Source organism: Hakea prostrata, chromosome 9 (genome assembly GCF_041222555.1).
Source record: "Hakea prostrata isolate BN-2017 chromosome 9, UWA_Hpros_2, whole genome shotgun sequence".
NCBI classification, from domain to species: domain Eukaryota; kingdom Viridiplantae; phylum Streptophyta; class Magnoliopsida; order Proteales; family Proteaceae; genus Hakea; species Hakea prostrata.
In genome coordinates, this window is record NC_142608.1 from 48639690 (window position 1) to 48651615 (window position 11926).

General features: G+C 39.3%; 1 non-coding gene across 1 annotated transcript; it reads left to right on the forward strand.

Moving 5' to 3' along the window:
• The first annotated feature begins 1679 nt into the window (after positions 1–1679).
• LOC149005394 (small nucleolar RNA R71) lies at positions 1680–1786 on the forward strand. Its single transcript, XR_016170070.1, has one exon. It is a non-coding gene; the product is annotated as a small nucleolar RNA R71 (small nucleolar RNA).
• The last annotated feature ends 10140 nt before the right edge of the window (positions 1787–11926 follow it).

Below are 11926 nucleotides of genomic sequence, written 5' to 3' on the forward strand. Positions count from 1 at the left end.
CACATGCTCTGTTCAGCAGTTGGGTACTCAATCTCTTTGTGTTCCCCACACTCCATGCACATCAAAAATACATGTCATCAATGCATCTTTTAGTTTTATTATCAAGTGAAGAGTAAGAAAAAACAAAAATTGTAAACTACCCATAACTTTATTCAACAACTACTTAACTAATAACCAAAAACATAACTAAAAACAATGAAATTGGGTTGCCTCCCTTTTTAAGCATCTTGAAGGATGATTAAAGATTTGTCATGCTCTAATGGTGCACCCCAATAGTGCTTGATCCATTGCATGCTCTAGTTCCCAAGGCCATTTAATGATTTCTTCTTGTGCACCTTCTATAATTGGACTCAAACTCCTTTGCTACTTCACATACCTGTTGCAACATTTCTCCAACCAAATTTTAAGCTTGTACACTAAAGGATTGGTCTCTTGGATCTCTATTATATTCCATCCCAGTGCTCTTCTACACTTTTTCAGCACTTCAAGTAGCATATCTTCCTGCACCTCTGTTAGCACCGCTGAAATAATAACAGGGAGTGTCTTGGCTTCAACCAAATCAGTATACTAAACGTGTTTTGAGAGAGGTGTGAACTCTAACATAGGTGGCTCTTCAATTGATGGTTTACAGGGTTTAGTTTCACATTTAGCTAACCCAAGAGGCTCCAATGCACTCCCTCTAAATGCCTTAGCTGGTCTTGCCTCTAACCAAGCCATATATCTACTTCTTTCATCATCCACTTGTTCAATTTCTATTGCCAATGAAAGCTCTAGTGGGTTTTTAATACACTCTTTCTCCAACTCTTTTGAAACCAATTCTTCAATGACATCCACAACAAAGCATTTCTTCTTGGATAGAAATAGGTCCCTTTTGTTGGCTAGGCTTTGAATGAGGTGGCTCTAGAGGTTTTCCACTCCTTAATGCAATAACGTTACAATGCTCCTTGCCTTCACTCCTAGGATTTTCTGTGTCACTTGGCAATGATCCTTGAGGTCGATTGCTTAAAACATTAACTAGCTGTCCAACTTGATTCTCCAAATTTCTCAATGAAGATGCTTGACTCTGAATCATTGCATCATTCTTTGCCATATACTCCTCCAATAGAAGCTCTATTGATGAAGAGGGTTCCATAGGCTGAATTTTCACTTGTTGTTGAGCACTTGGAAGCTGATGAGGTCGAGGTGGGATGGAAGATGGGCCTACATTCTGTCCTTGAGCATTCCAAGAGTAGTTAGGGTGTTGCCTCCAACCAGGATTATAGGTGTTAGAATATGGGTTATTGGCATTGCTGAAATTACCAACATAGTAAGCAAATTCTGGGTTAGATGGACAGCTATCAAAGACATGCTCCCCACCACAATATGTACACGAGACTGCTGTATTTTGTTGAGTTTGTACAGCTATAACCAAGTTTACAGATTTTAACACACTAGATAGGGATGACACTTGTGCAGTTAAAGTTGTCACTACATCTAATTCATAAATCCCTACCACTCTCTTATTTGCAGCACCTCTCTTAGCTGGCCATTGGTAGTTGTTGTTGGCCATTCTCTCCAAGATCTCATAAGCTTCATTGTAAGACTTCACCAATATAGACCCATTTGCTGATGCATTCACTATGGATCGAGTTTGTCCACTTAAACCATAGTAGAAAGTCTCCATTTGAATCCAATGAGGAATACCATGGTGAGGACATTTATGCAAGAGCTCCTTAAATCTTTCCCATGCTTCATGCAAAGATTCACTATCCAGTTGTTGAAAACTAGTGATATCATATTTGAACTTGGCATTCTTTGTTGCAGGGAAGTACTTCATCAAGAACTTCTCTACTAAATCATTCAATGTAGCTACTGATTGTGGAGGTATGGAGTTCAACCATGCTCTTGCCCTATCCTGCAATGAGTAAGGGAATAGCTTCAATCTCAAAGCTTCTTCAGTTGCTCCAGGTATTTTGAAAGAATCACTAACTTCCATGAAGAGTCTAAGATGAAGATGAGGATATTTTTTTGGCATCCCACCAAACTGTCCTACTGTTTGAAGCATTTGGAACATCACAGGCTTAAGTTCAAAATGTAATGCTTGGATTTCTGGCTTTACTATACTTGGATTCAGCTCATGTAACATGGGGACAGCATACGCTCTGATGGCCCTATCTCTATCTTCACCCTTAGCTGCCATATTATTCTCGATATTATTCAACCCATTTGTCACTACTTCAGCCATTGTTGGAACTGCTGCTAAGCCTCGTTGCTCCCTTCTTCTAGCTCAAAATGTCCTTTCTATTTCTAAGTCAAAGGGTACCAACTCTTGATCGGCAGCTTTGTTCATACAAGGGAAAAAGTACCTGGGAATAAAAGAAAACTAATATCAAAGTAAACAAATTTCAATAGATAAAACAAAAACTTACTTCTACACTAATTATTAATGACAAAATTCCCGGCAACGGCGCCAAAAACTTGTTGCTTGTATCTCAAGATATTACGCAAGTGTACGTATCACAATCAAGTAATAAATGGTAAGTAGAGTATCGATCCCACGGAGAATTCCATCCTTAACTTTCAATGTAAAAGTAAAATTGATTTAAACAAAATTAACAAGATTGATTTGTGATTGACTAACTAAATAACCAAATGGCAGGTAATTAAACTAAAGAACTAAAATGGAGATTAAGCAATAGAAGGAACTTAGTGAGTGAAAAGAGTGTTGGGAGTCAAGTTTCCCTTCCCCTGAATTTTATAATGCAAATACTAAAGTAATACTACAGCCCAAAATATGTCAAGAACCTGGAATGAAATGGCACAAAGGTATTTTCCAATATACATATATGATTAGCGTCCTAATTCAACATCTGCATATTCCTATGAATAATTGAAATATGAAAGCAATTTAAATCTAATCCCAATCATGGCAATGTGAGGTAATTGGGTATTCCTTCCCAACCTACTAATTAACACAAACTAATTAAGGATTATGCTAACTCACACAATTCAACAAGCATCTAGACTACATTAACTTTCCAGTTAACTCAATCATAACAATCGTTCATGAAAGATTCATCAAGAACCGAAATTAATCAATATATATCATGCTGAATTCATTGACAACAAGTTGTATTGCAGTAAAACTAAAGAACACATGATAGTTATATCTCAAAATTAAGGTTTAGGTATTACTATCATCCCAACACAGCACAAGTTTAGCCCATAACAGAAATCCAAAACATAGTAGTAGTTATAGTTAACATTAAGCTAGAAGATAAGAAGATAAAGTTATAAAAATGAAAAGAAACTAAAGCCTCAATGCTTCCACACGAGCTCCAGCCTTCTTCTCCAGTAGATCATCTTCTCCAGCAGCTCTCCTTGCTTCTGCACGAGTCCAGCTCTGGTTCTTCGTCTTGCTCCGTGTCCTCTCTTTCCTTACCCGTGTATTCTCTCCTCTTTTCTTCCCTTCTTCTCCCCCAAAGTCCTAGGTTAAAATTGGTTTGTAGGATTAGAACATTTTCCTTTGATATCAACGGCTGATATCTTTCATGGAATGACAAGAAGAAAGTCCATTAAGTTAGCCCTTTTAGTCATTTCCACTTGAATTGGATCTAAGAATATTCTGCTCCGTATTGTTGCAGCAAACTTTATAGCAAAGTTAGAGGACTGATTCTTCTTCTATTGTGGATCTTCCCCTACATTTTTCAAGAGAAATAGGATTAATCAAATTCATCCATTAATCTGAAGAGAAATTCATGTAAGAGTGACAATAATGACCTATACAAGATGTAACATGTTAAGACTCAATAAGACTACATCTAATGACTACTAACACTAAAACAAGATAAAAATACTCCTAAATCAAGCCATCTCAAGTATAAAATTACCAATCTATAGAGTTATCACACATCCACCCAGCTGGTACCCTACCTGGCATACTCGAGCGTGTGACTCATAGTCCCGAAGATCAGTATCAAGGAAATCAACCTCCCACATTCACAATAATATAATCAAGAACAAGACTAAATCAATGTTAACAATATTAATTAATAGATTAAAGCAAAGTAACAAAATAACATCAGAGTGCGGAAATGATACCAATACATGTATATAATCAAAATGTAGAGTGAGGCGGAATCTCACTCCACAAGTACATGGAATGTAGTTCGAATGTCAAAAGAATATTACAATCGGTTCCAAAAGAAAAGAAAGAAAGAAATAATCAAACTATGCTAGAGTCTATTCTACTTTATAAAGAACGTCTTCATAAACATAGACTTTAGAAATCAAGCTCGAATGCTCCCACTCCACTGTAGGGCTAATCATGGTACGTAACATGATCACTCGAGGGATCATCACCGAGATCTTCATAACTATCAACACCTTGCATGTAGTACGCTTCTTCAGCTTGTGCTTCCTCATATTGGCCTTCATAGTCTTCTATACCTGTAGAATAATCTAACAAAAGATATTTGTACAAAAGAAGTGAGTTCAAGAGAACTCAGCAAGGCAAGTTATTCCATAATAACATAAATAACATGATATCAGATACATAGCATGATGCAATATGATATGAGACATACAATGCATGTCACATCCACCCAGCTAGTACCCTACCAGGCATACCAGGGTATGTGATCCACAGTCCCAAGGATCAAGTATCAAGCAACCATGCCTTCCACATACGAGATAACACAATCATGAACAATAATAATTAAGGTAAAAGCATATAATAAATGACATCAAGAATAAGATAAGAACAGATAATCAGAGTGCGGAATAAAATGATACTAAGGGTATAATCAAAAGGAAAGAAGTGAGCGGAATTCACTCCTTTAGTGGCAGCGGAATGTAAATCAATCAAAGTTAAGTTATAGATCCAAAGTTTAACACGAGTATATCAGTGAAAGTTTAAGTTACAGATCAAGGTTTCCAAAAAAACAGTATAAAGGCCTAAGCTAAGGTCTCATTGGTTTTATACAATATATCCTTATAAGTGTACATAAAGGAAACTAAGCAAGGCCTTTCCCACACCAAGGTTGGGCTAATCTTGGTACGGAGGGTAACCACCCTCGGTATTTTCACCGTAACCTTCATAGTGGCTAGGACCTTCAGTGTAGTATGAGAATCCTGGTCCACCTCGATGTATGAGCCATCAGTTTCTTCGGTACTTGTAGAGAAATCTAACAAAACAATTGCACAGAAAGGAATGAGTTCGAGAGAACTCAGCAAGGTAGTTATTCCATAATACATAAACCATATGTTACAAGTCATGACATGATGCAAGATGATATGAAACACATGATGCAAGTATGATTCTAACTCTACATATGCTAGTCTCTATGGTAGACATGCTTTAAGTCATAGCATCATACTTCTTTAGGTAAGTCTCAATCACTCAATCACCGGCTGGTAATGGGTCCTGCATCCCTTGGGACAATCCATGGCTGGGATTTAAGTCACTGCTCTCTCACATCACCATTGGTCTAAGTAGTGGCGCATGTCAAGGTGAAGCCTAGCCCAATGCAAGTCATCTACTTAGTCATATCATGTCAGATCTAGATACGTCCATTCCTCCCATCCCGGGATCCTTTCCGGTATCCTTCACACTAGAGTCACCACAGATATTACTCACCGGACTCACCAACCCTTTTGGTCATCCACAAATAGTAGACGGGAAGCTCTCACGTCCTCTCACGGATCTAACCCACCGGTCTCAAGCACCCGTGAGCCCAAGTCTAGCTATTTGCAACCCTACCAATAAATGGCCCCTTTCGGGTATCCGTAGTATGATTTATGTCCTCTCACGGGGTGGTTACCGGTCTTGAGCACCCATCAAACCATACTACTACCATGGGTCATTCGGTCTCAATGCCCTTCCGATTTGGGTTTGATACAACGGGGATGTCCTAGCCAACACATCTAGACAAGTCCTATGTATGTCATCCAATGATTCGGGAAAGCATCGATTGGCATCTTTGGAGAACATCCCATACTATTCCCTCTGATGTCCAAGGACAAAAATGTCAAAAGGACATTCCCCAATCCCAAATCATACTTATCCAATCACATTCTTAGTTCATCATATCATACATACATGATACATCATCATATTGAAAGATACGTCATATCATCACATAATCAAGTGTATAAGTAAATAACAAGAATGAATAGACATGATAAACAAAGTAAATAAACATGGTGCTACTGTCATAAGGTAACTACAATAGTCAAATGATGTCTAAATACAACTAATAAGTTGAGCCTACTAAGTTGCCAACATCAGTGTAATAATCACATAGTCTATGTCATATGGGTATAACCGTCCTTACCTTAAGCCACAATGATGATAATCCAAAGGTCACAAAAAGAATGATCCAAAGATGGTATTAAGACCCTAGACAAACATAAATGAAAGATTAGAAAAGAAATTCGGGAAAATTGGAGGTCGAACGAATCAAATTGGCGAAGTACACAATTCAGCAACTGCTTGGTTGACTGACTTGGTCGACTAACTCAGTCGACCAAGTGAACAGTGTTGGGGTTGAATAGTGCTTTTTGGCCCGAAATCGATCTTCCGGGGCTCGGATCAATCCGAAACTTGGAGGGATTCATTGTAATAGTATAAGAACACTATTAATCAAGTAATTAACACAATCTAATGGTCTAATTAGAAATCCCCAAATTTAAACCCTATGTTCTAAATACAAGAATCATAGCATGAATTGGAATCAAATGAAATTGCAATGGAAATGAAGGAATTAGCTAGGGGAACTGATAAGAAAAGGATTAGAATCATATGCTAGCATAGAACATAGACTTAGCACACTTCATACCTCAGTTTAGGACAAGAATGCATGAAGTTAAGAAGAGAATCATAGCAATGCATATGCAAGAATTGAAATGAGAGCATAGCATCAATAGAAATGGAATAAGATCATAGATTAGCTAAGAGTGAACACTTGGAGTGATGGTTGCAAAGTTGCAGCATCAACTCCAAGGTTACAATAGCAAGAAAAGAAAAGAAAAGAAAAGAGTAGAATAGAGAGTGAGAGTGATGAATCATACCTTGTAGGTGTTAATGGAGACAAGAAGCAATGATTGGCAATGATTTGAATGGAATAATCTTCACTACTACCAAGGAGGTGCTTTGGGAAGCTCTCCCCATGGTCTCAGCAAGTTAGGAATGTGAAATAGGGTTCAAAACACGAGAAGCACTTAAGTAGAGAAGGGAATATCCAAAAATCATCTTTTTCTCGGATTTGGGCAATTGGCTTGGTCGACTGGCCCAGTTGACCAAGCATGGACAACATGCTTGATCTAGGGAAATGAAAGGCTAGATCGATCCGAATTTAGTTGGGTTTTCTCCTACAAGTCAATAAACAAGTCTAGAGTAGAGAAATACCTTCAAAACAAGACTGGAAGCGCATCAAGTACTTCAACTAAGCTTCCCCTCTTCTAGGTGCGGTTTCCCATTGAACACTAACAATGCATCCAAGTAAGGAGCATCACTGTCAATATCCATGGGCTCCGAATCATACACCAAGTCTTCAACTACGAGAGCCCACAAGTCTCTTCTTCCACCACTCCGGGTCTTCGGACCTACAAACATCAAGGGTTCCGGGTCAGGGTCAGGGTTAGGACAGGGCTGGGTTTCACATTCTCCCCCCCTTAAAAGAAATTTTGTCCTTGAAATTGAAAGCATACCTACAAACATCAAGGGTTAGGACCTACACCAAGTCTTCAACTACGAGGGCCCACAAGTCTCTTCTTCCACCACTCTAGGTCTTCGGACCTACAAACATCAAGGGTTCCGGGTCAGGGTCAGGGTTAGGATAGGGCTGGGTTTCACATTCTCCCCCACCCCTTAAAAGGAATTTCGTCCTCGAAATTGAAAGCATACCTGTGCTTTCAAAAAGATGAGGAAACTTCTCCTTCATGCCTTCTTCTTTCTCCCATGAAGCTTTTTTAAGGTTATAGTTCTTCCACCGAATCTACACCAAAGGAATGGTGCGATTCCGCAACTGTTTGTCCTTTTTGTCTAGGATCTCAAGCTGGCTCTTCATCGTAGGAAAGATTAGCACTAAGTCCTTGAGGTGCTTGTTATAGTATGTGTTCCGGGTTCTCTATGTACTTCCGAAGCATCGAAACATGAAACACATTGTGAACTCTAGCAAGAGATGGGGGTAATGCCAAATGGTATGCAACAGGTCCAACCTTTCTCTAGAATCCCAAAAGGTCCAATGAAACAAGGGCTAAGCTTTCCTTTAACATTAAATCTCATCACCACCTTCATAGGTGATACTTTGAGGAAGACTTTCTCTCCAATCTGAAATTCTAAATTGGTTCTTCTCTTGTCGGCATAAGTTCTGTCTAGACTGGGCATACTTGATCCTTTCTCTAATCATATCAACCATCGTGTTGTAGGTTCAATCATTTTTGGACCCAAGACTCTTCTTTCACCAGTCTCAGTTCAATACAAAGGCGTTCTACAAGTTTTACCATACAAAGCTTTAAATGGAGCCATGCCTATTATTGCTTGAAAATTGTTCTTATAGGAAAACTTAACCAAAGCTAAGTGTTCAAGATCAAAACATATCTTCCAAGGTTTGCATTGTTTGCTCATATTGTCCATCAGACTATGGATGATGAGTTGTAGTCAGATTCAATTGGGTTCCCAAGGATTTCTGCAAACTATTCAAAAACCTTGAGGTGAACCTAGGATCACGATCAGAAACAATACTCACAGGCACTCCGTGCAGACTAACTACATTGTTCACATAAAGTCTAGCTAGCTTATCCAAAGTATGAGTGATCTTCATAGGAATAAAATGAGTTGATTTGGTCAACCTATCAACAATCACCCACACAGTGTCATTACCTTTACTTGTCCGAGGCAAGCTAGTCACGAATTCCATAAAGATATCTTCCCACTTCCAACTAGGAATAGGAAGGGGCTGAAGTAATCCTGACGGAGGTTGACAAACAACTTTCACATGTTGGCAAGTCTCATACTTGGCAACAAAATCTTCAACATCAGCTTTTAAACCAATCCACCAAAAATGTTCCCTTAAGTCCTTGTACATCTTGGTACCTCCAGGGTGTATTGTAAAGATTGACTGGTGTGCTTCCTTCAATATTTCCTTCTTGATTTCTTCAACATCTGGCACACAAAGTCTACCTCAAAACAACAAAGCACCATCCATAGACATACAAAAATTAGGGTCCATTTCGGGATTCAAAGCAATTTTCTCAATCTTCTCTTTCAACTCTTGGTCGGAACCTTGCAGGGCAACTATCCTATCTCTAAGGGTGGATCTTGCTGTCATAGCAGAGAGAACAAAATTCGAACCTTCAGAAACAACTTCCAAATCAAAACATGCAATCGAAGACAACAAGGGTTGACTTAAAGCATTCAAGTTCAATACTTTCTTCTGACTTTTTCTGCTAAGAGCATAAACAACAACATTAGCCTTACCTGGGTGATACTAGATGTCACAATCATAATCAGACACCAACTCTAACCATCTCCTTTGTCTCATATTCAACTCCTTCTAGGTGAAGAAGAACTTCAAACTCTTATGATCTGTGAAGATAGCGATCTTCTCACCGTACAGTTAATGTCTCCAAATTTTCAACGCAAAGACAACGACAACAAGCTCTAAATCATGAGTGGGGTAGTTTCGCTCATAATTCTTCAATTTCCGAGAGGCATATGCCACTACTTTACCATGTTGCATCAACACGCAACCCAAACCAATCTTAGAAGCATTAGTGTAGACTGTCAAACCACTGGAACTATCACGTATAGTCAAAACCGGAGCACTTGTCAATCTAACTTTCAGCTCTTCGAAATTCTTCTCACAAGCTTCGGTCCACACAAACTTCTCTTCCTTTCTAGTTAGCTTAGTCATAGGAGCAGCCAACCTAGAAAAATTCTGAATAAACCTTCTATAGTATCCCGCCAATCCAAGGAAACTTCTTATCTCAGTCATAGTCTTTGGTCTTTCCCATTCGGCAACCACTTGCACCTTTTCAGGATCAACACGAATACCTTCGGCTGAAAGTACATGGCCGAGAAATACTACCCTAGAGAGCCAAAAGTCACAATTGCTAAACTTAGCATAGAACTTCTTTTTTCTCAACCTTTGCAATGTGAAATTTAGATGTTTCACATGCTCTTCTTCATTCTTCGAATAGATCAAGATGTCATCAATGAAGATGATCACAAACTTATCAAGCACATGATGAAATACTCGGTTCATGAGATCCATGAATATAGCAGGAGCATTAGTTAAACCAAAAGGCATAACTCTAAACTCATAATGTCCATATCTTGTTCTAAACGCTGTCTTGAAGATATCACTTGACTTCACTTTCAACTGATGATATCCAGACCTCAAATCGATCTTCGAGAACACAGCTGCACCTTTCAACTGATTGAAAAGATCATCAATCCGGGGCAGCGGATATCTATTCTTGACGATCAACTTGTTCAACTTCCGGTAATCAATGCATAAACGTATGCTACCGTCCTTCTTCTTCACAAACAAGATTGGAGCTCCCCAAGGTGATACACTAGGTTGTACAAAACCTCTCTCTAAGAGCTCATTCAGTTGTGTTTGCAACTCTTCCAACTTGATAGGTGCCATTCTATGCGGAGCTTTAGATACCAGAGCAGCTGTAGGAGTTAAGTCAATGGAAAACTCAACTTCTCTATCAGGGGGCAGTCCTGACAGATCATCTGGAAACACATCGGAAAAATCACACACAACCTTGACCTCTTCAAGCTTCTTTCCTTACTTGACCTTGCTTCTAGGTGAAGCACTTTTCACAAATGCATAGACTTGCATCAATGCGGTCAAAATGTTCTTACTAATCCTTCCCTTTTCTCATTGGAACTCAAAAATTGAATTCTCACTCAACCGAAACTGAATTTTCTTTGAAGAACACAAGATTACAACATTGTGGGATGTCAGCCAGTCAATTCCCAAAATTACATTGAAGTCCTTCATATCAAACAACACTAAGTTCACCTTCAAATTCTTTCCACAAACCAACATAGGACATCCTTCTAACACTCTATCTAGCTTTACAACAAACCCAACAGGGGTACTAATCAACAAACAACTAGCTAAACACCTGGGTGTTAGGTTAGTCTTCAAAGCAAATGTAGATGAGATGAATGAATGAGATGCACCCGTATCAAACAAAACAAATGCTAGAAATGAAGCAACTAACAATGTAATTGTGAAAACATCATGACAAGGGTCCTATTCAACACCAGACATGTTGAACACTCTTCCAGAGGGAGGGGTAGGGGTAGGAGCAGGAGCACTTCTCACAACTGAAGCAATAGGCTGAGCAGGCTTCTTCGGACAAATAACGAGCATAATGACCGGTTTGGTTGCAAAAGAAACAACTAGAGTCCTTCTGTCCAACAAGAGTCGCTACAGCAGCAGTCTTTGAAATGCAGGTCTAGGATTAGCAATCCCAGGCCGAGAAGGATAAACAGCTCTCGCATGTCTAACTCCACTAGGATGACTATGTTGGCCCGCATGTGTAACACCTGAACTCTGTCCAACACTCCTTGGCTGAAAGGTAGGCGTGGGATATGGAGTAGGTTTCACAAATTATCGATCAGGGCGGTCAACATAACCAGGGTTCCTTGGCTGCCAAGGCCTCTGGACTCGAACATTTTCTCTTTCTGTTTCTTCTAGCTTCTTAGAATTCTATACTACCTAGGCATAGCTCTCGAGAGGGAGAACGGTGAGATATGCCTTTATCAATGGCCACAGTTCTTTGAAAAACTTCTTCGCTTTCGCATTGTCAGGTTTGAAAGAATCAGGGGCGAAAAAGAGTAGCTCTTCAAATTTCTGTTGGTAGTCCAGCACAGATAAGGAACCTTGAACCAATGCCATAAATTCTGCCTCCTTGGCATCCT